Here is a 16,405-nt window from a genome sequence, read left to right as displayed (position 1 = left end):
ATAATATATATATATCACATATAATGCATAATGGTTGTAGATGCAAATGGCTTGTATGTATGGCCCAGCGTGCAGCAGGGGGATGATTTGGAATTGTCTTGTCCGTACAACTTTGGGAGTACTGTCGTATTCTGGTCAAGGATTGGAGCTGAACTGCCAAGAAATGCTCAGGATTTCGGAAATAATCTCAGGTCGGTCTAAATTAATTAGTCGACATGTTATTTTTGTTTTACCCATCATCTAATGCCTTTTACCATTGGATTTCTATCAATCTATGTATCCTTCTCGTTTTCTAGGGTCTAAAAGATAAGAAAATTTTACAGGAATTTTGAGTGTTGTTTTTGAGAAAAAAAGTCCCTATTGTTCTACTTTAGGAAGCCTAATTTTTAGTACATAATTTAATTGTCCCTTCCCTACGCTTTTAAAAATGAAGCCGGTGTCAGCAAAATCCACTCCGACAACAACTCTCGTAAATATAGTTTACAGACAACGCTTGCTTAGTATTGATTTAAATAAATTTATCTTAGTCAAGGAAGTAATCATTTTTTAGAGGCTAAATGTCTGTGCCACTTCCAAATGCTCATTTCTGCCGATTATCTAAAAACTTTCAACTTCATCCGGTCTTAGGGGTTTTCTACTGATTCGAACCCTCTCCTACAATATTAGACCCTCCAAGAGGATGTCTCTTATACATTTAAAGCCGTCTTGAGATATTGAAAGGTTCTAGGCTATTTAATGTATATATAGATCCTAGGCTATATATATATATATATATATATATATATATATATATATATATATATATATATATATATATATATATATATATATATATATATATATATATATATATTATATTTTTTATTATATATATATATATATATATATATATATATATATATATATATATATATATATATATATATATATATATATATATATATATATATATATATATATATATATATATATATATATATTTATAATTTTATAAAAAGCTGGTTTCAACTCTCTCCTATGAAGGAAAATTATATTTTATTTTGGAAGAGAACTACACTTGAATGAGTCATTTTTTGGAAGCATTGGTATAAACAACGCACAAATCATTCTAAACAGTTGGGGATAATATCCCAATATATCTAAATTATTATACTAAAAACGATCAGAAATTAAGTATATAAATAAGGAGTATAGTTTTTCAGATCAAAGGAACGAAATTGTTTTTTTCTCGCGTCTCCAAGACTGACTGCTCCATCACAAGTGCATTCTTATAAACAAAAAAAAGATTTTTTTTTTTTCACACCGTTTCGATAATGAAAGGGGTTACTTCTTCGAATCGGCTTAACAAAATAAATTTTTAATTTAAAACGCTTTGAAAGACATTTGCAAAAAAAAAAAAAAAAAAAAAAAAGTGGGAATCACCAACTGACCATATTTTTTTTTTTCTAGATTTATTTTAATATTCCGACACAAAAATAAATGGTAGGGACAGCATAATTGAGAAAAGTACGCATCAATTTAAATACCTACTAAAGTTGATTTGGGAAATATCTTCGGTATTTGGTGGTATTTTATTATATACCATCGTTCTCTTAATTAGGGTGGATTCATACAAAGATGTTTTTTTTTTCGACTTGCTCTTTAAGCTGATGCTCAGCTGTGTTCTCATGGGGGTAAGAGAGGGTTCAATATCACTTGTAACAAATTTTCCTTTTCCCTTTCTTGGGCTTCACTTGGGCTCCTCAAACTCTGTGAGCTCCTCTTCAGTCTGCTCCTCATGCATTAGATTAGCAGCGTCGCACGTCTTCCATTATTCTGGTGAACAGTTTTTGGTTTTGACACCTTTGTAGTAAAACCAGCATAAATGAGTCGGTTTAATATACATATACTAATATTTAGTAATCAAAATGTTAAAATTATTTGATTTATTAAAGTTATAAAAGTAAAAAAATTTATATTTTTTCAGTAAAGTGCAAATTTTGTTCTGGCCTTGGGAAGGCCTAGGGGTTTTGCGCCCAACGTATGTTAATTTCTGCTCGTTTTGAGTTTGACTCGGTTAATTATTGTAATTTATGTTCGTTTTGGGCTTCATTTATTTATCGATGCTGATTTGTGGTAGTTTCAAGCTTGGTAGATTATTTTATTTTATTTTTGATCATTTTTTGTTTATTGGAGTTCTTTACTTTTCTTTAAAAACTTATTTTTATGGAAAAAGTTTTTTTTAATTAATTACAAAATATGATCATTAGAATAACAAACCTTTGCATACATTGGACTTAGTTAGCTACTTCATTGTTTTTTAAGATTAAGAATCCAACGTAAAGACATAATCTTTACGATCTTTACGATCATAATCTTACAATCTTTTAGATTATTTTTGATAACATAGGAAAAACTAGAGAAGCTCTCAAGGAAATTAAGAAACTTGACTTAGGTATTTCTAGGCAATTTATTTAGAACAATACAAAGACTTATAATCCATGGGATGTGCATAATATCCAATTTATACAAGTTTTTCAGTTACAAATGCATTGTATTGAACTAGGTTTTTCTAAATGCTTGAAAAAAATGAGAACTAACTAAAAAATATGTTAAACTCCGCCTTTTATGCACCGTCAGTGGCTCGAGTCACGACTCAGTTATGACGTATATGACGGAATTACAGTTTTTTTTTGTGCACACCTTGGGTTTCGGAAAATTTTAACGAAATTTAGCTTAAGGGATATAGTTTTGCCAATTGCAACGACGGGTAGAAGGAGAAACAAGTAAAAAACAAATTTTGTTTTGTTTTTTAACACTTCGGATTATCAAAAATTTACAATTCGATGGTTTCTAAATTAATTGATAGATCCTTATTTAAATTCATTTTAAAAATTCACTAAAGTAAATGGATCGGACCAATCGGAAATTACTTTAATACTGGTTGAAACATAAACACTTAAAAAATAGCTATACCTTGGAAATCAAGGACAATATCTTCTTCCAGTCGTCGTCCATCTGAAGTATAAAATGTACATCTATATATTCCGCGATCATCTTTGCCGACACCATATATTCTAAAATGATAGGAATTAAAATTATTTCAATTATTAGTGTATCTCAAACCCTAGGGGTCGCCAAAAAATCACTGGATTAGTCGTTAAATCTTTACATTTTTTGCTGAAATAAGTTATTGGCTTAAATTTTTGTTTAAATATATATATATCATTTATACAAGACTGCCGTTTGCAGTTTCACCAATTATTCGACCTTTGGCAAGTCTCCATCGAGCCCATGTGTTAACATGACCCAAAGAATGCGCCTAATCTTCGACAAAAAATTCGTTGAAACTATTTTTTTAGTTTCTTACATTAAAAAGAAGTGTTTTTTAGTATTTATAATATAATATTCAAGTCCCTACTATTCTACTATGAATCTATGGTCCAAATTGATCAGAAGTCACACAATAAAGTGTTAATGAAGCCCCTTGCTTTTCCCACAGACAAAGGAATTTGATTATAAATATTAAACAGAGGACGTTCCAGTACTGGCAATAATTAATAGCGGATACTAGGGGGCAACAAAGTTGCCAACTCAACTCCCAGCTCCTCACGATAAAGTTGACTGGTGATTTACTAAAACCAAAATAGTTTCCAAAAAATTTGGTCAGTTGGTGATTCCCACGTGTTTTTTTTTTTTTTTTTTTTTTTTTTTTTTTTTTTTTTTTTTGCCAATTGTCTTTCAAAGTGTTTAAACTGAAATTTTTATTGTCTTAAGCCGATTCGAAGAAGTAACCCCTTTCATTAACGAAACGGTGTGACAAAAAAAAAATCTTTTTTTTTTTTTTATAATATTGCACTTTTGATGGAGCAGTCAGTCTTGGAGACGCGAGAAAAAAACAATTTCGTTCCTTTGATCTGAAAAACTATACTCCTTTTTTATATACTTAAATTCTGATCGTTTTTAGTATAATAATTTAGATATATTGGGATATTATCCCCAACTGTTTAGAATGATTTGTGCGTTGTTTATACCAATGCTTCCAAAAAATGACTCATTCTAGTGTAGTTCTCTTCCAAAATAAAACATAATTTTCCTTCATAGGAGAGAGTTGAAACCAGCTTTTTATAAAATTATAAATATATATATATATATATATATATATATATATATATATATATATATATATATATATATATATATATATATATATAGCCTAGGATCTATATATACATTAAATAGCCTAGAACCTTTCAATACCTCAAGACGGCTTTAAATGTACAAGAGACATCCTCTTGGAGGGTCTAATATCATAGGAGAGGGTTCGAATCAGTAGAAAACCCCTAAGACCGGATGAAGTTGAAAGTTTTTAGATAATCGGCAAAAATGAGCATTTGGAAGTGGCACAGACATTTAGCCTCTAAAAAATGATTACTTCCTTGATTAAGATAAATTTATTTAAATCAATACTAAGCAAGCGTTGTCTGTAAACTATATTTACGAGAGTTGTTGTTGGAGTGGATTTTCCTGACACCGGCTTCATTTTTAAAAGCGTAGGGAAGGGACAATTAAATTATGTACTAAAAATTAGGCTTCCTAAAGTAGAACAATAGGGACTTTTTTTTCAAAAACAACACTTAAAATTCCTGTAAAATTTTCTTATCTTTTAGACCCTAGAAAACGAGAAGGATACATAGATTGATAGAAATCCAATGGTAAAAGGCATTAGATGATGGGTAAAACAAAAATAACATGTCGACTAATTAATTTAGACTGACCTGAGATTATTTCCGAAATCCTGAGCATTTCTTTGCAGTTCAGCTCCAATCCTTGACCAGAATACGACAGTACTCCCAAAGTTGTACGGACAAGACAATTCCAAATCATCCCCCTGCTGCACGCTGGGCCATACATACAAGCCATTTGCATCTACAAAACCATTATGCATTATATGCGATATATATATATATATATTATATGTGATATATTATTTGTGATATATATTATATATATATATAGGAAACACCCACTACGCTGAAAAGTAGTACGGCAAATAATAGTGTCTTCATTGTGTCTTTACTAACAAATGATTTAGAATCACACAAGCATGAAAAGCGTGTGTGAATCACACAAGCGTAAAGCATGAAAGCATGCTAGACTGGCAGGTGGACGGCAGGTGGCTTTATCAGATAAGTCCAGTTTTCATAGCATAAGATTTGGAAATTCGATAGAACAAAGCAGGCAGCATAGAACAAAGCACTGCAGTATGAAAAGATATCAAAAATGAAGTTTTTGTAAAAAGAGATTCTATTTTTTTATTTTTTGTTTTTGATTAGAAAAGACAAAATAACTTTTTATTTCCGTTTGAATGAGCTCTCTCGTGACATTCTAGGGCCACTGGGTCGATGCGACCACCCCTGGGGAAAGGATTTAACAAACAAATAAACACGCATCTGTGATCTTCCTTTTATCAAAAAATTCCACTTTTTTTCTTTTGGCAAGAAATTCAAAATTTTTGCTGATAGGAGCTTGAAACCTCTACAGTAAGTTTCTCTGATACGCTGAAACTGATGGTGTGATTTTAATTAAGAATCTATGACTTTTAGGGTGTGTTTTTTTTTATTCCACACACCCCTGCACACCTTTCAGTTACAATAGGTTAGAATTCATTCTTTATTGTATAATATTTAGGTTTTATCTGGTTTGAATAAAAAAAGAAATTATTAATCAGACACCATAAATATTTTTGTACTTTGCAGTTAAATGAAATTATTTTGTTTAAAATTTTCAGGAATTATTCTAGTTTCAGTTGACAAATAAGATTTTTTTTCAAGGAATCGAGCAGCTAACTACGTCCAATCCATGCAATGTCATGGTCTTCGAATGATCGTCTTTAAATGTATTTCGGTTACTATTGAGACGAGTCACTCTTGCTACACAGTTCATTACCACGAACTGTTTGATAACCTTTACTATTATATTGTAATTCATAAAGCTTTTACACTAAAATACAGTTCTTTTTTGTCAAAATTGATTCGATTTTAAAAACTATTTTATTTTAATAACAAAAGGCACTAGATGTAGCAATTTCCTTTAAAATGAGCCATTATACAGGGCTCTATGTATTTCCAGTGTCAGATATGAGCTTGATCCATATACAACCAACTCCAAGTCGACCCTTAAATAGCCAAACTGAAGTTTTAAAGAACCAGAGGAAAAAGGTCCCACCCCTAATAGATAAAGGCTTCTCATTTACCCAATGGTCCACTCAATTTCCTCAACTTGAGGCCAAATTGCAGCCTTCCTCTTCCCAACTTCCAGTTTTATCACATCCAGAAGTTATTCATCATCACAATCAAGAATGGCAAATGTTAGCCACATACCTTGCAGTTTCCCATCTTATCGAGGTTGGCAGTGAACCAGTTGAACTGAAAACTATCCTTAAAAGAAGGCCATTACTACGTGCCTAGGAGAGGAAATCTGGCAAAAAGGTACGGTCCAACTTTTGTCCTTCAAAGAAGGCATGGAATGACATTCTAACTCAACATTTCCTACGATCCCAACTGTTACCAAGTCCCCAAGAAATTTGAAAGAATCACCAGCACTTGAAACGATGGTAGAAGCACCAAGCCATAACAAAACAAAAAAAAACAAAGAAAAGCCGGCCAACACAGTAACACAGAAATTGACGACCCCTCACGAAGTCTCTTCGGGCGAGGATGATGTTCAAAGCAAAACCCAAGCGAGAAGATACCCAACAAGAATGCCTGACGACAAATTAATGTGTAACTTTTCGTTTTTAACTAATTTATCCCTATCTAATAACATTGCTTTTAGTTATTCCGATATAGAAAGTAATCAGCATACCAACCCTATAGGCAGCCCCGATAGTACCTTAACTCATGCTAGTTGTAATTACCTTGATATTCTCGATTTTGCTACCAATGTGAAGCCAAAACTAGTAAATAATAATTCCCTTAATGTTCTTTGTTTCAACATCAGAAGCATCCGGGATAAGTGGCTCAAGTTTAAAGATCTAATTTTATTCAATGGTGTCTGCCCTTTTGACGTAATAGGATTAACAGAGACATGGCTTTCCGATAATGATGACACTAGTGATTTTTCACTCACCAGTTACCAAATAATCCATATGCCCAGGAGATTGACAAAGTGTTTTGGGGGTATCTCACTTTACATCCGTTCGAATGTAAATTTTACCAGGCTATCAGAGTGCGAATCTATTTTCTCTACACAAATAAATCTCAGATGTATTTATTCAATAATTGTTAACATAGTTATCGGCCAAAATTCCTATATACTCTCCTTATTTTATAAGCCTCCACCATTTCCGACCTCATGTTTTTGTAATCTGTTTGATGATTTTTCTAATTTTATTAATCTACCCTATAAAAAGGCAATAGTTCTTGGGGACTTTAATTCTAACCTACTCAATGTTGGTAGAAATGTTGAATCTGACACTTTTTTTGAATCGGTAACAGCAAGTGGTCTTCTACCCACAATTTTTACCCCAGTAGAGTCGATCCTGTGAGATCAACTTCAACATTATTTGATAACATTTTTGTATACACTTCCCTGGGAAATGACCTGTCCTCAAATATAATATTTTCGGATCCGTCAGACCATTTCTCGATTTACTTGTCACTACCTTCACAACCACTACCTCCACGCTCTAGAATTAATATCCCAACACCTACTAGAAACTACAGCTCTGTAAATATAACCCATTTTATTGAGTGCCTAAGAACCACTGACTGGTCCGCTGTTTTAAATTGTCACGGGGTAAATTCTGCCACAAATGGTTTTGCGCAAAGGCTAAGTGAGATTATCCATTCAACTTTTCCTATTCGTAAACATAAACGGAAAACTATCCTATATGCCCCTGGATATCACATAGCCTCATTGTCTCCTCATATCGTAAAAATAAATTATATAAGTTAGCCTGTAAGACCAGTAGCGATATTGACCTATCACATTATAAAAATTATAAAAACTTATACACTAAACTCATCCGTGAAGCGAAGAAAAATTATTATTATACAAAAATTCTTAATTGCAAAGGAAACCTGAAAAAAATTTGGTCCACCATTAATTATATACTCTCAAAAATAGAAAATCAAAGTCTATACCTATTCACCTTAAAGACACAAATGGTAGATTAATTGACCCTTTACATGCACCTGACGCATTTAATAATTATTTTTCTAATGTTCCCCATACTGATTCCCGCTCCTCCTTACAGGCTGTATTTCCTTGCTTCAATTCTAGATCCATATTTTTCTACCCAACTGATAGCAATGAGGTACTTCAATCATTGGTTCCCTTCATATTAGTTTTATACCTGACTGTCTTGGATTAAGTAATAAACTCCTGAAGACCATATCTCCATTTGTTTGTGAGCACATCATGCATATTGCCAACCTATCTTTAACCCACGGAGTTTTCCCTGATTTACTAAAGTCAGCCATTGTTATCCCAGTTCTTAATAAGGGCGATCGAACTGAGATAGGTAATTATCGTCCAATCTCAATTCTCCCTGTTATATCCAAAGTGCTCGAGAGAATCATCTTCAGACGTTTGTCTCCCTTTCTGTTTGACAGTCAGCACTCTGTTTCCTTGATTTCTCCACACCAATATGGCTTTAGTCCGAAATTTTCCACTTCTCATGCTCTAATTGACGCCACACAGTTCATACGCTCACAACTCTACCTTAAAAAAACTGTATTGGGTTTGTTTTTGGATTTTTCTAAGGCCTTTGACACGGTCGATCATAGTATCTTAATAATTAAATTAAATAGTTGCGGTATTCGTGGTGTTCCCCTCTCCTGGTTTGATTCTTACCTATCTGGAAGGGTACAGAGTGTGAGCTTAGGTGGAGCATCCTCTCAGCTCTTATCTGTTAGGAGGGGGTCCCGCAAAGCTCCGTTCTAGGCCCTATTTTATTTCTCCTATATATCAATGATCTTGTTATGGACCTGGGCCCTTCAGTGTATCCTGTACTATTTGCTGATGACAGCAACTTCTTCATCACTGGCACCAATTTACCATCGGCAATAACCTCTGGCCAAGTCCTTCTGAACAGAGTCCAGGCGTGGTGCCTTACGAATAACATGACCATTAATAGCAAAAAAAGTCAAATAGTGTTATTCAGAACCCCATACAACAAAGACGTAATTCAACCTGTTCTAGGTCTCAAGTAATCCTCCGACATCCTACCACAAGTGGAGGTTGCCAAGTTTCTTGGTGTATTTATTGACTCTTGCTTGTCCTTCTCTAATCATATTTCTTACATCACAGCAATAATTTTGAGACAAGTAGCTATGATTAACCGAGTGAATTATTTTCTTCCTCCTGACATCCTAGTTATCCTCTATTATTCCTTTATTTTTCCTTACCTTTCTTATTGCGGATCAGTTTGGGGAAATACAAACCGGTCTTTCACTAAAAAACTCAAATTTGCCTAAAACCGTGCCATTAAAGCATTTGTTTGGCTTCCCTGTCTATATCCATCCCGTGATTTGTATTCAGATTTTGGCATAGCTCCACTTGATCAAATCATACAAAAACTAAACTTATCGCTTGCTTACTCTGCTTTCCACAATAATCTTCCACCTCAACTACTAACCTATTATAACATTAATAATTCGGATGCCCACTGTCTCCGTTCATCCAATAGAGCCTTTATAATTCCTAAATGCGTTTCTAGTGCTGCCCATCAATCTACCATTTACAAATCCATTATTCAATGGAACAAAATACCCTCCAGTGTTGAACTAGCCACAAGTTTCTTCAAGCTGTATAAAAATGTAACAAAACTTGATAATATAATTTAATCTTTCAATTTTTAACCAATTTGCTTTAATTACCCATGTTTTATTCTTATATCTTTTTTTTCTCAGTGCAATTTTAATTTTTTTTTCTTTCTTTGGTCCTTAAAAAGTTCTCTTCTAGGATCTTTATTGTTATTGATGTTTGTGTTATAATTTTATTCGAATAACTTGAATTGCATTGAATTGATATGTCCGAATATGAATTGGGAAACAGCCAGAAGTTTTAAAAAATAGAGAGTATTGCTATTGTTGCTAATTTAGAATGAAAATGCTGCATTAAGGCTATCAAAAACCTGCTTCGAGAATAATGCCAGTCGAGGAATATTTCAGACGAATACATTCTGCGTCATTCATACCAAACATTATTATAGCTAAAAAGGGGTTTTAAATTAAATAAATATGTAATGTTTCTGACACTCTAACAAATACAGCTAACTTTATGAGAATAATTCATTTTCACTTAAGGAGGCTGGATAACATTAGATCTACACTTGAAAATTACTGCTTTGCGCAACGAAAATTAAATTATAAATATACCAGTGGAAAAATGTTTATGTTGAACTGCTGACCAAAACACGGCCCTCCGTCCCTCAAAGACGCTCCTTCTTCCCTTGGTGTCCTCTCCCCTCATTTTCTTTTAAATTACGCTTGTTATTGTTTTTGTTTTATTCTTTTATAACCCATTTCATGTTTTTTTCCCATTTGCATTGTCCTGTCTAAAGACGATCTGTTTTTTAGCGACTATTGATGTTTTCTATATTTGCACCTAATTACAACCTCACTACTTGATTTCTAAGGATTGTTCTGAATTTCCTCATTAAAATTCTTTTCTTGCCATCTACATCTCTATTAGTATCAACTTGTTAGTATGCTAGAATGTTATAACATATTTTATAATGACAACACTACTCGATTGCTATTTGTGTATTATACCGAACACAATTGGGAAGTAAAGCAAGGTGAACTCACAAGGTCATCTTGACATTAAAGGATCTATCTCAATTTTTTAGCATACTCCATTGCTAAAATCAATATTTTATATCGCCCACATCCCATATTGTGTACATGCGCATTATAGCGACCACAGAGTTTCACCCCAAATCAACCTCCAAAATGTCAATCAATTTGTTATGCCCAAATAATCCCCTAAACGTAATTTCTGAATGCTCCTGTGTTTTGGCATCCCTGCGCTGTCACATTTAAAATTCCCAGGAAACAATTCCCGTGGTAAATATATTCAATCTGTCTTGATCTCTTTTGAATTTCTGAAAATATATTTAAGGTGTTCCTAGTTACACTATTAAGGCTTCAAGAGAATATTAAAATTTATCTCTTAACCTAAAGACCAGAGAAGCCATATTTAAAAATATAATTGTCTAACTTGATTTTCATCATAGCCTATTACATAAAACCAGGCTAGAATTTCTTAGAAATGTGGATTCCCCTCTGTAATCAATACACTTAGAAACATCTATGATTGGCCTAGAAAGGTAAACGTGATCCTGTTCCCATGAGACGCTCTTATCTGGCAATGAAGTAAACTTCTGTCTGTATCCATTAGGCTTAGAAACATCAAACAAGTTCACGAACAAACAGAACAGAAATATGCAACAACATCAAATCACATAACCATCAAACCATATAACCATCAAACCATATTACCATCAACAAAACATAACCATGAATAAATTATGTAAGTTTCCGAATTAGAAAAGAGTTCCTACTGGCACCCACCTTATTCTCAAACACATCCAATAAAAATTCTGAGATAGCCATTTTGTTCAACGTAGTTGAAAGTTCTGGAAATTAGGTCTTTGAGGATGACACCCCCCCTCCATAGCCCGCAGGGAAAGGCTTGTAAGTTATGCCCTGGGGGCATATCAGGTTTCTTATAGAAAGCGTTGTCGTAAATACTTCAAAAACGGCTCATTCAATTGGAAATTCAAATGTAGTGCTCTTGTTCATAGTCGAAAGTGATTGGAAGGTAACTAACACCCCTTCCACGCTCATCATTTCTCCAAACACATCCAATCAAAATTTTGAGATAACCATTCAGTTCAAAGTAGTCGAAAGGTCCAGAAACTATATCTTTGTGGATGACACTCCCCCCACAGCCCTCAGTGTAAGGGTTGTAACTTATGCCCTTGGGACATATAAGGTTTTTACTGAAAGCTTTGTCGTAGAAACATGAAAAAGGGCTAACTCGACGGCAAACTCAAAGGGCTCGTGCACTTTTTAATAGTCGGAAGTGATTGGAGGGTAACTAACCCCCTCTCACGCCCACCTTTTCCCCAAACACATCCAGTCAAAAATTTTTAGATAGCAATTTTCTTCAGCGTAGTTTAAAGTTCTGGAAATTAGGTCTTCGAGGACAACAACCCCTCCCCCAGCCCTCAGTGCAAGGGTTGTAAGTTATGCCCTGGGAACATATAAGGTTCCTATGAAAAGTGTTGTCATAGAAACCTCAAAAGGGCTCATTCGATTGTAAATTGAAAGGGATAGTGCCTTTTTTAATAGTTGAAAGTGATTGGAGAGCAACTAACGCCCCTCTCACGCCATCTGTTTCCCCAAACACATCCAATCAAAATTTTTAGATAGGCTTTTTGTAGAATGTAGTTGAAAGTTCTGAAAATTAGGTGTTTGATTTTGAAAACCCCCTCACAGCCCTCAGGGCAAGGGTTGTAATTTATGCCCTTTTGGCATATAAGGTGTTTATAGAAAGCGTTGTCGTAGAAACTCGAAAAGAACTCATTCGATTAGAAATTGAAAGGGCTAGTGCCCTTTTTAATAGTCGAAAGTGATTCGAAGGCTTGACATTTTTATAATAAAGATCGATACGGGTACAATGTATTATAATTTTTTTTAGACAAGGGCACTTCGTATCAAAGGAGTTGTCTTGGGAACTTCGAAAAGAGAGTAGTAACCGTACAATTACTACAGAACCTAAACGCAAACCTACGCCTGAGGCATCGGGTCTGTGTGTAGGTTTTCAAGTAATTGGGTTACCAGGGTCATTTGCCTATTACAATGACCTTCCGGTTTTTCTGGTAGGTAATTCTAATCTAGAGGTCAATACATCTTTCAAAGAGGAACGAGTACGCAATACCGGTCCTAGTGTGATTGATTTTTTGGACCATTGAATAGTTTGTTAGGAGCGTGTCGTTGCTAAAGCTAACTCTCATTTTAAAAAAGGGGTATAAAGCTTTTTTGTTTTTGATAAGAATTGAACAATGAATATATCGTTTGACGTCGGCATTTTTTATGAGCCAATCAGAGGTTGTTAAATATACGATAACTTGATTTTTGGTTGGGATTTGAATAAAAGAAATTGTTATGTTATTTGCTTGCGTGTATAGGAATTCCCTTGTTATTTGCTTGCATGTATAGGAATTCCCATGTTATTTGCTTGCGTGTATAGGAATTCCCTTGTTATTTGCTTGCATGTATAGGAATTACCATGTTATTTGCTTGCGTGTATAGGAATTCCCATGTTATTTGCTTGCATGTATAGGAATTCCCAATGTTATTTGTTTGCGTGTATAGGAATTCCCTTGTTATTTGCTTGCATGTATAGGAAATCCCATGTTATTTGCGTGGATGTATATGAATTGCCACGTTCTTTTTCTTTCGTGTATAGGAATTACCATGTTATTTGATTGCTTGTATAGGAATTCCCATGTTATTTGCTTGCATGTATAGGAATTCCCTTATTATTTGCTTGCATGTATAGGAATTCCCATGTTATTTGCTTGCTTGTATAGGAATTCCGATGTTATTTTCTTGCTTGTATAGGAATTCCCATTTTATTTGCTTGCGTTTATATGAATTCGAGTATAGTAATTCACATGTTATTTGCTTGCATGTGTATGAATTCCCATGTTCTTTGTTTGCGTGGATTTGAATTCCCATGTTATTATGTTTGATTGTTTTGTAATCCCATTGTTTTTTGGTTGATTGTGTTGTAATTCATATGTTATTTTCTTCCTTGTATCGGAATTCACCTGTTATTTGCTTGCTTGTATAGGAATTCCCAGGCTATTTGCTTGCTTGTATAGGAATTCCCTTGTTATTTGCTTGCATGGATAGGAATTCCCATGTTATTTGCTTGCGTGTATAGGAAGTCCCATGTTATTTGCTTGCATGTATAGGAATTCCCATGTTATTTGCGTGCGTGTATAGGAATTCCCTTGTTTTATGCTTGAATGTTTTGGAAGTCCCTTGTTATTTGCTTGCTTGTATAGGAATTCCCATGTTATTTGCTTGCTTGTATAGGAATTCCCATGTTATTTGCTTGCGTGTATAGGAATTCCCATGTTATTTGCTTGCGTGTATAGGAATTCCCATGTTATTTGCTTTCATGTATAGGAATTACAGAGTTATTTGCTTGCTTGTTTAGGAATTCCCATGTTATTTGCTTGCTTGTATAGGAATTCACATGTTATTTGCTTGCGTGTATAGGAATTCACATGTTATTTGCTTGCATGTATAGGAATAACCTAGTTATTTGCTTGCTTGTATAGGAATTCCCATGTTATTTGCTTGCATGTATAGGAAACCCCATGTTATTTGCGTGAATGTATAGGAATTGCCACTTTTTTTTGCTTGCTTGTATAGGAATTCCCATGTTATTTGCTTGCGTGTATAGGAATTCCCATGTTATTTGCTTGCATGTATGTGTGAGCCTCTTTTGGCTGTTTGTGTCTTTTCGGGCATTGTGTCTCTCTGTTGGATGTGTGCGTCTCTTGTCTCTTTGGGCTGTGTGTCTCTTTGAGCTGTTTGAGTCTTTTTTATCTGTTTGTGTCTCTTTGGGCTGTTTGAGTCTTTTTTGGGCTGTGTTTGTATCTTTGGGCTTCTGTCTCTTTGGGGTGTTTGTGTTTCTTTGGGCTATGTTTATCTCTTTGGGCTGTTTGAGTCATTTTGGTCTGTGTGTCTTTCTTTTGGCTGTTTGTGTCTCTTAGGGGTCATGTGTGCCTCTTTGGGCTATGTGTGTCTCTTTGGGACGTTTGAATCTTTTGGTCTGAATGTGTCTGTATGGGCGGTTTTTTTTTTTGGTGTTTGTGTGTTTCTTTTGGGTTTGTTCGTCTATTTGGGGTGTGCGTCTAGTTTGTGTGTTTTAGTCTTTTTTATATTTTTGTGTCTTTTTTGGGCTGTGTTTGTCTCTTTGGTATTCTGTCTCTTTGGGCTGTATGTGTTTCTTTGGGCTATGTGTGTCTCTTTGGGCTGTTTGAGTCACTTTGGTCATGTGTCTCTTTAGGCTGTATGTCTCTTTGGGCAGTTTGAATCTTTTTGGTCTGGAGCTGGATTTCTTAGCCATTCATAGGTGTGTATGATATTTTCTTGATAAAACATAGCAGTAACTACATCAGATGGTTTTGTAGTGCAGTGAGTTGTTACTAGTAGTAGTATTTTCGTTTTTTTTGCAAGCCATTCATACTATACCTTAAATGCATTCAGATATTTTCTTGATAAAACATAGCCGTGACTACATCAGATGGTTTTGTAGTGCAGTGAGTTGTTACTAGTATATTTTCTTGATAAAACATAGCCGTGACTACATCAGATTTTTTTTTTTTTGACTTTTCGGAGTTGGATTTCTTAGTCTTTCATAGGTATGTGTTGTCTGAAACCTATGATTTGGGATGGGTGGTTTGCTGTTTTCGACTTTTCTGAGCTGGATTTATTACACTTTCATAGATGGGTGTTGTCAGAAAATTATGATTTGGGATGTGTAGTTTGCTAGTTGGACTTTTCAGAGCTAGATTTCTTAGTCTTTCGTTGGTGTGTGTTGTCTGAAATCTATGATTTGGGATGTGGGGCTTGCTATTTTTTACTTTTCTGTGCTGGATTTCTTAGCCTTTCATAGGTGTGTATGATATTTTCTTGATAAAACATAGCCGTGACTACATCAGATGGTTTTGTAGTGCAGTGAGTTGTTACTAGTAGTAGCATTTTCGTGTTTTTTGCAAGCCATTCATGCTATACCTTAAATGCATTCAGATATTTTCTTGATAAAACATAGCCGTGTCTAAATCAGATGGTTTTGTAGTGCAGTGAATTGTTACTAGTAGTAGTATTTTCGTGTTTTTTTTTTCAACCAAATCATACTATACCTTAAATTCAATCATATATTTTATTTATAAAACATAGCCGTGACTACATCAGATGGTTTTGTAGTGCAGTGAGTTGTTACTAGTAGTAGTATTTTCGTGTTTTTTGCAAGCCATTCATACTATACCTTAAATGCATTCAGATATTTTCTTGATAAAACATAGCCGTGACTACATCAGATGGGTTTGTAGTGGAGTGAGTTGTTACTAGTAGTAGTATATTTGTGTTTTTTGCAAGCCATTCATTCTATACCTTAAATGCATTCAGATATTTTCTTGCTCAAACATAGCCGTGAATACATCAGATTGTTTTGTAGTGAATTTATTTTTTACTATTATAAGTTTTTTCGTGTTTTTTTACATAATCGTGTTAACATCAGATGGTTTTGTAGTGTAGTGATTTGTTACTAGTAGTAGTATTTTCATGTTTTTTTGCAAGCCATTCATACTATGCCTTAAATGCATCCAGAT

The 16,405-nt window shown here is 34.2% G+C and overlaps 1 long non-coding RNA gene across 1 annotated transcript; it reads right to left on the bottom strand.

The window, feature by feature from the left end:
* Positions 1 to 201: 201 nt before the first annotated feature.
* On the bottom strand, positions 202 to 4,880 carry LOC148941051 (uncharacterized). Its single transcript, XR_016143346.1, has 3 exons — positions 4,758 to 4,880; positions 2,956 to 3,056; positions 202 to 299 (listed from the first exon to the last, which is right to left on the bottom strand). It is a non-coding gene; the product is annotated as an uncharacterized LOC148941051 (long non-coding RNA).
* Between the last annotated feature and the right edge of the window lie 11,525 nt (positions 4,881 to 16,405).

Source organism: Artemia sp. Qi Xiang Cuo, chromosome 19 (genome assembly GCF_049724085.1).
Source record: "Artemia sp. Qi Xiang Cuo chromosome 19, ASM4972408v1, whole genome shotgun sequence".
Classification (NCBI taxonomy): Eukaryota; Metazoa; Arthropoda; class Branchiopoda; order Anostraca; family Artemiidae; genus Artemia; species Artemia sp. Qi Xiang Cuo.
Note: the sequence above shows the minus strand (reverse complement) of the source record. Positions and strands in the feature narration are given on the sequence as shown.